Here is a 13194-nt window from a genome sequence, read left to right on the forward strand (position 1 = left end):
TTCAGAGCAATCTGAATTAACTCCCCCATCCTTGCCCGGGGCTGGCTGAGCTGTAATTCCAGCAGCAGTGGTGCAGTGGATCCCCAGTGGGGCTGAGCATGGGCAACGTGCTGGGCTCAGCCCCCTGCCTGCTCGCCCCAGCCCTGCTCATCGGGGCTGACTCACTGCCTCCACTTTCCTTCTGCTTTGGCCAGCATCAGGCTTTAATTTTGTTTCTGAAATAGTTCATTTAGCTGCATGTTAAGGCACAGTCTGTTACCATCTGAAGAGTTGGGGACACAGATTTATATTTCATTCCATTTCCTCACCCTGGAGGTGCTCGGTTCTCAGGGGAGCTGGATACATGGAAAGATCAGGAGATTGTGACCAAAGACAGGCAGCACTGCTCCAGGAAAGATGTCTTGCCTAAAGGTATTGAGAGCAGGCCTGGGCAGGAATTAGCAAATATTTTCAAGCTCTAAAAATGGCTGAAGTTGTTCCCCAGCTTTTCTCAGTTTTGAGATTTTTTTGTTTGGCTTTTTTTCTTGTTTGTTTAGGGTTATATGGATTCTGAAGTGGGACAGGCTCTTGGGAGACAATTAAGATTTGTAAAATAATAGAAATATTTGCCAATGCCTTCATACAGGCATCCTGAGATGGGTTTTGTGTTTCTGAGGGCATTTTCAGGATGCAGAGGTTGATTTTTTTTGTGTCACAGATGAAAATGAGGATGTCCCAAATCCTCACAGGTCTCTGCACTCCCCATTCAGGAAAAGGACAGCCAGGAATCCTCTGGGCCAGCTCCTGATCTCTGAGGGGGCTGTGGAAGGGACAGAGTTTTCCATGTCCCTGCTGGGCAACCAACACCTTCCTACTGAATCCTCTCTCGCCACCACAAAATCTGTTACTATTTAGTCAGGAAAGGAGATTCATAAACAATTTTTAAAAATATTTATGATGAAATTACAATATTTTCTACTCTGACACTGCTGTCCACAGATGGTCTTCTGAAATATTTCTTAGGTTTTAATCAACAGCGCATATAACTATTAATACACTGGGGGGGATTGTCCTGGAGCAGTTTATAAATTGCAAAAATTACAGAATAGCTATTAATAGCTAAATATTATGGAAACAGTAGAGTTTGGGGGAAGAAAAGCTGCAGTGTAAAATAGAAAGAAATTAATCTGTTTCTTCTACAAAAGGGAAATTAAAAGGAAAGTCTGATAAACCTCCAGCATGATAAAAAGAGGGTTTTTTTATATGGGCAGTAATCTATGTTTCCCCATGTTCACAAATCTGGGGTGTAATACAAAACCAAGATAACACAAATACAAGACTTGTAATTGAGATATTAAGAAAAAAAAATCTGGCTACAGAAAGCCCAGCTTTTGACAATGTCAAGTCACATTTGGGATTCTTTATGAAGATATTATTTGAAGAACAAATAAATTTTAGAACAATTAAGATTATACCAATGTCTCTTCCTGTTTATGCTTAGGCTGGTGGGACAGAGCTCTATTTGGAGGTTAATGTGTCTGTTGGAGGACACAGATAAATTTAGGGGTGAGCCCCAGAGCCAACTCACTGTACCTTCCCTCACAAATTTTAAGTAACACTCCAGTCCCAATATTTACTGGCAAAATATCAAAACATCCATCAAACCTTCCAGATAATGGAAATTCCTGTTATTATAGAGGCACAGGGGTGGAAGGGAGGAGGACACAGGTGACAGGACAGCCCTGCTGGCTGCAGGGACCCCACTCATGAATAATTCAGTGTATTTCACCTTGCTGCAGTGAAATAGTCACATTTGGACACTTGCTGTGTCTCACTGGCCAAGAAGTGACTTGGAGGCACTAAGCTGCCATGCAGTTTGCAGCAGAAGAAGGGATTTGGGGGATTAGCACTGGCTGGATCAATGCTGTCATATTGAAAGGGCAGCTGAAGTTGGCACAGGGAGGCAATTTGGGAGAATTATCTGCCTGTTAGAGTTCAGGCCCCGTCTTTATCTCATTTTCTGACATTTCCCCCTGGTCTGGCCCTCTGTGGAAACAAATAATTTTTCCGGGAGCTTGTTTATGGTGCTTTTCTCACACTATGAATTCATTGCCAAAGATTTTATGAATGTTGTGAAAGTTGATTGCTTGGACTCATCTCCACAGGAGATTTGAAGCAGGCCAAAGTGTTTAATTAGCATCATTATTTCCTTTACTCTCTGATGCCACTTCTAAACATTGCTGAAATACTCCTCTTACTGACTGTAATTTTATTTTCCCTGACACTTCAGGTGTTTCCTAGAGCTCCCTGCACTCCTGGGCATGATTCCCCCTCTCAGATTATCATCAGTCCATGCACTGCTTCCTCCTTGCAGCTTAACTGGTCACAAGGCAGTCAAATTGAAGCTGTGTCCCAAAACTGAACAGAAACATCACTTTGTTCAGACAAAATTAGAGAAAGAGAAAATGTGGCATTGTTCCTTTTTGTTGGTGGTGGGTTTTGGTTGAGTTTTGAGAGAAAGATATTCTCTTTTTGGCTTCAGTTAGGGTGGGCAAATGATCCCTGCATTCCTGGAGGTGTTTAGGAAAGAGCTGCTTTCGGTTTTCTAAACCTCTAAAATTAGAAAATATGAAAGACCTCTTTTAGTTGCTGTTTCTAGCGAGACAGCATTATTTATTTCAGGGTTTGTTCACACAGACACTGAGAGCTCTCTGCCCCTGAGTTCTGGAGAGCTCAGCCTCACACTGGGAGCTCATTCACACAAGCCCATCCCTGAGCAATGGGATTTTCCAGGCCTTACTTTTCTGGCTAATAGAAAGATTATCTTCTGATTGAAATATTTGCTTTTGTTTATCATGTTGTGCCCACCAGAGGGAGAAGTTCACTGAGCAGTAATGGTCCTTATTTATAGGATTATATGAAATTGAGGCACCCTTCCTAAGAGTATTTGCTGCAATAAGAACCTCATAGATTTTTCAGATAAAGTGTTTGCAAAGATTGGGTTTTCAAAAAGCTCTCACATTGCTTATCTCTGCGCTGCATGTTGGTTTTTTTCCCTTTTTTTCCCATAGAAGTCTGATCCTTTATGTACACAAAGCTGAGGAACCACTAAATTAGCCAATGTGGGCTCAGGATGAGTTGGCATTTTGCTACCACACACATTTGTTTTGCATCTTCAGAACTTTACCACAGCAATTCCACTACATTTCCTGTGAAACTGTCCCAGGATCTCCCATTCTCCATGCTCAGGTATTGCCTTGTGTTGTTAAGCAGTGGCAGGAATGGAAAGAAAGGGATGCTGTTACTAACTGGAGTTTAAAAGCATTAATTACCTCTATTTCTCTTCCATGGCAGAAGGTTATTACTGTCTTGTAGTCAGTGCAGAATTCTGAGTAGGTTGTTTGTCTTTGCTGCCTGCTTTCCACTCATCTTTAAATAATAACAGTGCCCTTTTTGGAATTCAACCACTTTGCCATTAAGTAGTAAACAAAGCACTCATGCTCTTCATTCTGGTCTGCATTTCCAAGACACATCAATAATAAACACTACATGCACTCTTCTCAAATCATGGAAGACATCTGCACAAAAATATGGAAATGAGAGTTGAATGCTCAGAAGGTGAGGGGAAGGCCAGCTCAGAGGGAAAAAGGGTTGGGATGATAATTTTTAGCAATGCCGGATCATCTTTACTCCTTAAAGATCCACTTTCTTGGTGTCATAATAGATCCTAACATACAAATTTCCAGTTTTAATCCCCATGGGTCTACAGCATGTTCTCATGTATGTCAGATGAGGCCCATGGGAGGTGAATATCAGTGTTAACGAACTTAATAACACACTTAATAACTTTATATCAACAAGGGTTGGGATGATATTTTTTAGCAATGCTGGATCACCTTTACTCCCTAAAGCTCCACTTTCTTGGTGTCATAATACATCCTAACATATAAATTTCCAGTTTTAGTCCCCTTGGGTTTACAGCATGTTCTCATGTATGTCAGATGAGGCTCATGGGAGGTGGATATCAGTATTAATTAACTTAATAACACACTTTATGTGGCAGGTGTTGCTTGATTCTTAGCAGCACCTGACAAAGGCTGAGCAAATGCCAACCACACATCTAGCAGAAAGTTACACAGGGATGGATAAAGATGTATAACCTGGGAGTGGTGACACCTCCCTGCTGTTCCAGCAGCTGGAACACTGCAAAGGAAGCAGCAGCGCAGGAAAAGCCCAGCCAGTCTCATCTCCCATCAGGAAGAGCTTCATGAGCATCTCCTGTGCTGACATTTCACAAATGCAGTTAACCAGTTTGTGATTTTTCATAGCTGCAGTCCTGTTTGGGTTTGGGTTTTGTCATTTTTGCTAACAAAGAGGAAAATAGATTTATTTTAAAAGGGCACTTATTGAGTTCAGAGGAAAAGCAGGAGTTAGTTACCATCTTCTGAATGCAGTAAGAGGCAAAACAAATTCAGTCTCATCTGCAGGAATTTTGTTCCTTATCATGCTCATTTTGCTGAGCTTCTCTTATTAGACTTCTCTTTCTCCTTCTAGAAATCTGCATCCTGAACTATACACAGAAAAGAGCTAGTCCCAAAAGAGTTTTAAATATGAACCTGACTTTGATGTAGGCATCTTGAAATAACTGCAAGTCTATTTTTATGAATTGTACTTTTATGTTCCTGTTACATTCCAGCCACTAAGATGATGATTGTTTTTAAAAATGGAAGCAGTTGTGCTGAAAATTATATAGACATCAGGTATTAGTACAATAGGTAATTTATTGAAGTAAATTTCAAAGTAAAATTACTAGAACATCTTCTTAAAGATGCAAAAAAATTTTAATATATGCAATATTTTGGTTTGTGTGTGTGTAAATAAGATGTAAATTCAATGCCACTGCTTTTTTATTTGCTTTAAACTGCCTACCTGTTTACATTTTCCCTTTCCAAGCTGCAAGGGTTTCATTGCTGAAGGTATATTTCTGAAGTACTTCTGAACACTTTAACATTTAGAAGATAATCTTTATCTATCAGTTAATAATTTCAAAACTATTCTAAACAATCCAATTTTTGTCATTGCATAAACACATGTTGTTTTTAAAAGCTCCTTTTTATTCTTTAGGGTATTTTCAGTATGCAAGGAAAACAACATAATGTAGGGAGGGAAAGAGGTGTCTGGGAGTCCTGAACATTGCATTCTTACAGAAGCTGAATTACTGACCCATTTTCCAGCCTGGGGAAAGTCACTGAAGTTTTTACATTTTGCTTGTCATTATTAATGGCCTTTGTTTGTCATATAAGGGAGAAGAAGGGAAGAAAAGAATTTTTGCTTATTCTTTGGAAAAATTTCAAAATTCTCTGTTTATCTGCTCATCATTTAGTGAGAACCTATTCTCACCAGAATTTCCCTGAATCTCAGCTGCCTTTGAAATAAAGTTCAGATCTTGAGAAGAAATGCCTCCTCTGCCACATCAGTAGTTCAGGGTCAGTGTTCAGATAAAACAAAGGCTGTGTAGGAAGGTTACCCTGGGCAAGCCCAGAGTTGTGACCGTGTTCACAGGGGTCCAAGGATGAGGAAAGAGACGAGGATCTGACTCCATGTTTCAGAAGGCTTGATTTATTATTTTATGATATATATTATATTAAAACTATACTAAAAGAATAGGAGAAAGGATTTCATCAGAAGGCTGGCTAAGAATAGAAAAAGAAAGAATGAATAACAAAGGCTTGTGGCTCGGACAGAGAGTCGGAGTCAGCTGACTGTGATTGGCCATTAATTAGAAACAACCACATGAGACCAATCACAGATCCACCTGTTGCATTCCACAGCAGCAGATAACCATTGTTTACATTTTGTTCCTGAGGCCTCTCAGCTTCTCAAGAGGAAAAAATACTAAGGAAAGGATTTTTCATAGAAGATGTGTGTGACACCCAGAGCTCATGTGGGACCAGCCTGAGGGGAAGGCTCACTCATGGTGGATCCAGGCCAGGCTCTGACAGCCCCACAAATGCCCAAATCTGCTCAGTGCAGGAAGAGTTTAAGTGCCAGACCTGTGGCTATTTTGGGTTTCATTTAAGGAGTGTGTGGGAATGGAGAGCTGGCCCTGAACACACCATGTCCATTCCCAGCCCCGAGCTCCTGGCTTTTCTTGGAAAGGGGCAAAGTCTTCCACTGTCCTTCTTAGAAACCACACAAAGAAATCTGTGTCCAAGTGTTCAGAGCAAGTGCTTTTCCAGGAAAGGCTTTGAGTGCAACAACTTGACATTCTGTGATGACAGCTTGCTTCCTACTGAAAGAAAAGATTACAGTTGAATTGATTGCATAATTAAGTCTAATGCATTCTGTGCCCCTTCTCCTCGCCACTCTGGAATACTACCTATACAAAACTGCAAAATTATTTCAAAAACTTCAGCCAGGATCCCACTGAGCTAAAAAAACTCCACTGGGGGAAAAGTTTTGATATTTGTCTGCACTGAAGCAGTGTAAAGGAGAACTGCTTTTTTTTATCTGCACTGAAGAGGTTTAAGACCTCAATCTTAAGGAATAGATATTGTGCAGAAACTGTGCTTAAAATGCTATTCTTAAGAGAATTAGAAACTATTAGTTGTATTCAGCCAAACCTGGGCAGATAAATCTCCAGAAAATCTTGTGTCACCTCACACACTTAAAAATGCAATGGAAATGCAGACAGAGAATAAAAGCTCTGATTTTCTTTCCAACACCAACACTTTGACCTTTTTGTAGTGATACAAAATTTTCAAAACCCTGTCAGATGCATGACTCAGATTTTTGTATTTCAAAATATAGACCAATACAGTTTGCCATAGTGGGCAGGTTATTTCTATATTTTCATTTCTTTAAAGACTTATTTTATGTTATAACTAGGATAGACTACAGGAAAATGAAAACTCTCCCCATATGTACTTTCATATCTATGCTTCATAAAAGACTTTACACATATACATAAAACTGCACAGACAGAAGTCCAGAATGTTCTGAATTTATCTCATTAGCATTTAATAGGGTCTCTCTGAACTGAGCCCTGCCTTTGCTGTCCTCTTCTCTGTGTGTAACCCAGGTCCTGCCCCTGAGTTTTTCTGTTTGGTGTGAAAATGAGAAGTCTGGTGATGCACCCCCTGAAAGCTTGTCTGCTCTGTATGTAAATACAGCCCTGCCTGCCCAAGGTCTGCAGATCCTATTTGCAAAGGTGACTGTGGAACACATAATCAATCTAAGTGAAAGAAAATTGATGGTTATTAGAGTTTGTTGGGAGTTTGAGTGCATTGGAAACACTAAAGCCTGAAGAGTTATTTTCTTTTTGAAACATGAATAACTGAAACACTGAAATCTGCTGCTGTGGGGGAAAAAAAGATTAAAATTCCAATGTTTTTTATAAAATAATATAATTTTTTATATGTTAAAAAGATGCTTCAGGTAAACACCAGACTATTAAAAACAGCTATTCCTTGTGTAATGCTTCCAGTACTGCTCTTTTCTTCTTGATTAAATGAAAACACACTGAAAGGCTTCATGGTGCTTTTCCAGTTCAATCTCTATTCAGTAGGAACTGTACTTAAAACTTATTGAAAAGGTCAGAAAACATGTAAGTGTTGTGCTAATTCTGGCTCCATTTCACACTGCAACTTGACATACTCCTAACAAAACATATTGAGTAATATCTATGACTGACCTTAAATAATACAGAAATATTCAAACTAATATAAATGAAAAGGCATAACAATATTTTTATATTAAAATATTTATTTTGACATATCAAAGCAGATCAGTTTTTACTTTCAGAAGTTTTCTAGAGGGGAGTGGTCTCATTGAAATCAATAAGCCTCATGAGGCACAAAAATTTCTGGTTTTCATCAAAACATTATTTCCCAAAAGAAAGCTGGTTTAACCACAAGATTGCAATGAGAATTTGTTGCTACCAAGAATTTCATTATTTTGGCTTCTATACATCCATTTGTAAACTCAAGATGGATTCACAAGGGTCAGGACCAACCAGTGAAATGTGAGGAAGAGTCCCCACGCTGCCAGTAAGGTTTGGAAGGAGAACAATGAAAGACAAAACACTTTGATACAAATATCTTCATTGCATCAGAAGAGGATGAAGCATTCCCAGGTCTGATCCCGTGCTGCTCCAGATCCATTCAGACCTACAGCAACCTCTGGCAACACCTGGAGCAGCAGTTGGACATGTGGAGTGTTGGATTGGTGCTGCCAACCAGAAAAGGGGCAGTGCCCACACAACTCATCCTATTCCTGCTGCAGCTACAAATGGAAACAAGGCTGCAGCACATCCTCCAAGCCTTGGACCTCTCTCCATCAGGAATGGGAAAGAGAAATGGCTCTTTACAGCACTTTTGTGGCACTGCAGTTTCATTTGAGGACATTTGTTTCTTTCCTTGCCTTGAGTGTGCCAACAGACTTTAGAGCACAGTAGCAAAACTTTGACATTAGAGCAGAAAAGCAGAAACCTTTTTGGTTTTTTGGCCAGGTAACTGGATAAAGAGCCAGCATTAATGTGGATGCTGTCAGAAAATATCATTACTTGAAAAGCACCTTTGGCTGTTCAGCCCTTTGGATTTGGGTGGGGGATTTTTCATTCTGCCCTTCAGCTTTCACATGCTTCCATGACACTTGTTTGTGTTTCAAATTTGGGCATTTTCTCTCTGAATGATGCACAGCATGTATTTTAAAATACTCAAGGTAATATCTCTTTGTAGTTAAATACATAACTAGTCAAAAAAGGGGATCTTTTTATTAAAGAACATATTTAATTTTGAGCCTCATCTTTTGGGCCCAGTTTTCATCTTGCAGTTGCCTTCAGATCTCAGAAGTCTAGCTGCAACAGAGCAATACATCTGCAGCAGCCTGGCTGTTATATAGAAATTACATATTTTCCTATTTTTACCCTTTTCTGTAATATGAAACCCTTTCATGGCCTGTACTTTTAAAATGCCAAGAGCAGATGGGAAAAGCATCCACATCACGGTCAATATGCATAAGGTCTGAAGAAAAAGCCTTCAAGCTAATGTGTACCAAATGTATTAGCAGTTTAAAAATATTCAAATTATCATTGCAGCAGACTCAAATGGGCTTTTAAGATCTCCAGGGCTCTTGACATTATGGTAATTGTTGTCAGAGAGGACATAACATCTCTCAGAGAAGAATCTACATAATGCTCCAGAAAAGGTGGAAGGAAAAACAGCATTTCATTTGGAAAGAGGCAAAAATGCCTCATGAACTTCCTACAATGTGTTGCTGGTACAGCACAGGACAAAATGCCTCAAAGTTTAAATCACTACAATTTTTTAGAAGTTTAGACTTCCTCTTTATCTCTCTGGGAGAGAGGGACCATCTTTCTTTGAAGGGCTGGGTTATCCATAAAGCACTTGATAATCACATGAGAATTTTATAGCAAAGCAAGGGTGGATATGCTCAGGAAAATGGGCTTTTTCCCCAGCAAGCACAGCCTTTTTAGCCTGTGAAGCACCATCTGCATTGCTCTGTAGATTGCGTTTGAAAGAATCACTGGCAAAGTGCACAGGCCTTGATTCTCACATCTTTGGAGGCAAAATCATGGCCTGAACACTTCACATGAAAAGCAGCTGTTCAGCTCAGAGCCAGGGTGGGAGCTGCACTCACCATTGGAAGTGTCATAAATGTTCCTTCAAATGGACCAGAGATGTGCAGATTGAACATTTTTCCACCTAGCCACTAAGAGTGGCTCTTTTTCTCTGTCTGACTAAGAGATAGCCTTTAAACCTTGTGCCTTCCAAAGTATCAGGAAATGCACTGGTTTTCCAGAACCTTGGGGGCAGATATTCTCTATATATTCTCAGGGCCCTATAAAACTCCAAGCAAGCATGAAAGTCACACAAAGAACTACCTGCACCTCTTCCCTTTCAGTTCTGTTTGCTGTTAAATCAATTTGCATGGATGTTGTGTAAAACCCTGGTGATTGTCAAACAAAAGGATGCACAGCATCTTCCTTCTTGACAGGGGAACCACAGAGATGCTGAAGGGTTTGGCAGCCACGGGACGCCCAGAAATTTTGGGAGACTTACAGATCAACACTGCAAGGGCAGTGCAAGGGCAATCAACAAGGCTTGTGGGGAGGAGCTTTGTTCTAACTCTGGAACATTTTTATGACTTGAGGAAAAAAAACCCTAAATGTTTTTTATTAGAGCTAGGAGACTATCCAGTACCATCTCATCAACCATTAAATCTTCCAGGAAAATGGTAAAGTGGATATTTAAGTAAGACAGTCTCAATTCTGGAAAAAATTATGTTGCAATATTTCTCTTCTGTTGCTGGTAACATAAGCCTGGGCACCAAAGCTCTGAACAGTCTTTAAGATTCAAAATCTCATTACTACCAGAGAGACTTAGGCTCCCAGACACCTCATAAATTGTGTCTGTGGATACTGCTCCTTTTCACTTGTGGCATGATTGAGGGATGTGGAAGCAGAAGAGAGAATAATGAATAACAGTGTGGGGTTAATCAGGTTTATTCACAGTGTTGTCTTGGAAATAGCCATGCTGAAGGGCCATTCCTTACATTTTAGAGGTAGGAGCTTCCACTCAGAGGAGTGCTGGGAAAGGCAAGTGCACAGCAGAGTACAGCTGGATGGGGAGCAGCTCTGTGGGGTGTTGGTACATCTCAGTCTGGACAGTCTAAGCAGGAGGTTGGAGTGAAGAGCTCTACAGGCCCCTCTCTGTTTCATTAGCCTGTGATCCTATTTCTGTCCAGGTCACTTGTTTCCCTTCCTTCCTTCCTTCCTTCCTTCCTTCCTTCCTTCCTTCCTTCCTTCCTTCCTTCCTTCCTTCCTTTGATGTATTGTATTCTATTAATATTGTATTCTATTAATATTGTCCTTTTTCACTCCTAATCCTCAGTGTTTCTTTATTTATCTTCCTACCAGGTTATTGTTTCAAGGTTGTTAGCTCTCCTCCTCCATTTTATTTCCTTTCTGTGTCCCACCAGCAATCATTAAGCTTTCTTGTTTCAAGCAGCATTAATCTTTAGCCATTGATCTCTAAACAGAATTGAAAAAATAAAACATCAGACTATCTAGTTCTGCTTTCCTTAACCTAATCTGTTCCTGATACCATTTAAGTTTACATTACTGCTTATTTAAACACAACTTCCTGTATTGAGAGGACAACAGCCAACAGCCTGGCTCAGATTTGAGTCATTTCTGTCTGGTGCAGAGATTTCTTTCATTAGAGGTACAGCAGAATGTCCAGATGTTGGTCAATACAAGATGTGTTTAGCATGTAGGACAATCAAAGCCGATCAATAGAGTTCTGGGTCAGCTCAGATCTGATTGCTGATCAGAGTTTGCAAGTTTGCAGATAATGAAGGTGTCTTGGCTAGATGGAATATCTGACAGTCTGGATGTTGATAGATCTCAGTCTGGACAGTCTAAGCAGGAGGTTGGAGTGAAGACCAGTAAAGGGAGGAGGCCCAAGCCAAATTTGTACATCTGCAGTTGAACCAGCATTGCGGAAGAACAGAGATGCACTGCAGCAGCTGTGGCCTTAGAGCCCCTAAGAAAATCATAGATCAAAGAAAGTTTTGAGTTCATGATCTCTTTCCAAGCCCAGGGACACCTTTTACCATCCCAGGTTCCTCCAAGCCCCATCCAGCCTGGCCTTGCTTCACCACCCTTTCTTCCTACTATCTAATCTAACCCTTCTCTCTTTCAGTTTCAAGCCATTTCCCCTTGTCATCTCATTTGTCCTATCACAAATGCCCAAACTGCATTGCTTTGCATCTGAAATGAAGAGGGCACAGCCTTCATCCCCTTGTCTGCTTGCAGGGTTTTGTGGGAAGCTCCTGAGACTCACACTGACCTCCAGTTTCAGTCAGGGGAATAAAGCTCCAAGCTCCAACTGGCAGATTGATCTAAATCCTGGTGGAGAAATGGCTAATCACTGTCCTAATAAAGCCACTGAATCCCAAATCACAGGTCAAAGGGATACTGAGGCCATCAAACCCCCAGCCCTGTACAGGAGAGCTGCTCTCCCTGCATGGGGACTGCTCCTGGTTCTGTCCCTCAGCTCTGGAAGTCAGAGATGGAATATTTTACCTTATTTTGCAGTTTTGCCTGGGGTCGTCTCACTACTGAGTGGGTGGTAAAGCACAAAAATGTTTTTGTGGTGTCCAGCACAATTTGAAGAAAGCTTTTTAATAATTTGATCCAGTTTGCTTTCCATGTGTAAGGTCCATTAGGTTATTTGAAAACTATGGTAAATTATGCCTCTGGCTCATATTTTTGCATCACTGTTGTGTCTAGAGTTTTCTTTCTCTCTCTAACCTTGTATCAGGAGACATTCAAAAGAACATTACCATCCCTCACTGCATTTAACTTAACCAAGATATGACTCCTGGGGATAGTCTAATGTGGAAAAGAGCAGGAAGAAATCATCATCTGTCAGCATATTAATGTTCTAAATTAATGCACATCCTTCTTCATAAAAATGGGTTCTTCAATTCCAAGTCAAATAATATTGATTCTCAATGTGACACAAAGACAGGTGATCACTGTAATACAACTTAAAAAGCAACCTGAAGAGTAGTTGAGGCAGAAAGGGAATGGAAACTTGACAAGTGTTTTTGCTGAAGTGTCAGTAGAATTATTCTTTTAGGGAAGACAAGAAGTTTAAACATGCACAGGTAATTCAAACAAGCCTTTTCTGAAATTCCAAGAGGAAAAAATGCTCTCTAATTTCCACTTTAGTAAATTGTGATATTACTAATATTAGTATGTAAGTAGCTCTGAACAAAATGTTTAATGTTTCATAGAATATAAATTAACACCTCGCTGCATTTCTGTGAGAAAGTGTATATAGTATTCCAATAGGAACAAAAGCTTTCCAATTATCTTTGTCTTTCTTATAGCCAGGCTACCTCCCTTAATGAAAGAAACATTCAGAAAAGAAATTCTCTTAATATTTCTCTTAGATTTATATATGATGCGTGCTTGTAAATTCCACGTCCCCCATTTATATTTTCATTGATGGGTTCAGTTGTCCTGTCACAATTTCCTGACTGTCTACCACCTCCGGTGGCACAATACATCCCTACCTTTCTTTGAATATTTTAAGATTGTCCCTGAGGTTCCTTCTGTCCCCTCAGGGTGTCTGTCTAGCACACATCCAGGCACAATGCAGGCTCTAGGGTATGGATGGCTTT

This window comes from Melozone crissalis, unplaced genomic scaffold (assembly GCF_028551555.1).
Source record: "Melozone crissalis strain CALT ecotype California unplaced genomic scaffold, PUWL_Pcris_2 ptg000061l_1, whole genome shotgun sequence".
NCBI lineage: Eukaryota > Metazoa > Chordata > Aves > Passeriformes > Passerellidae > Melozone > Melozone crissalis.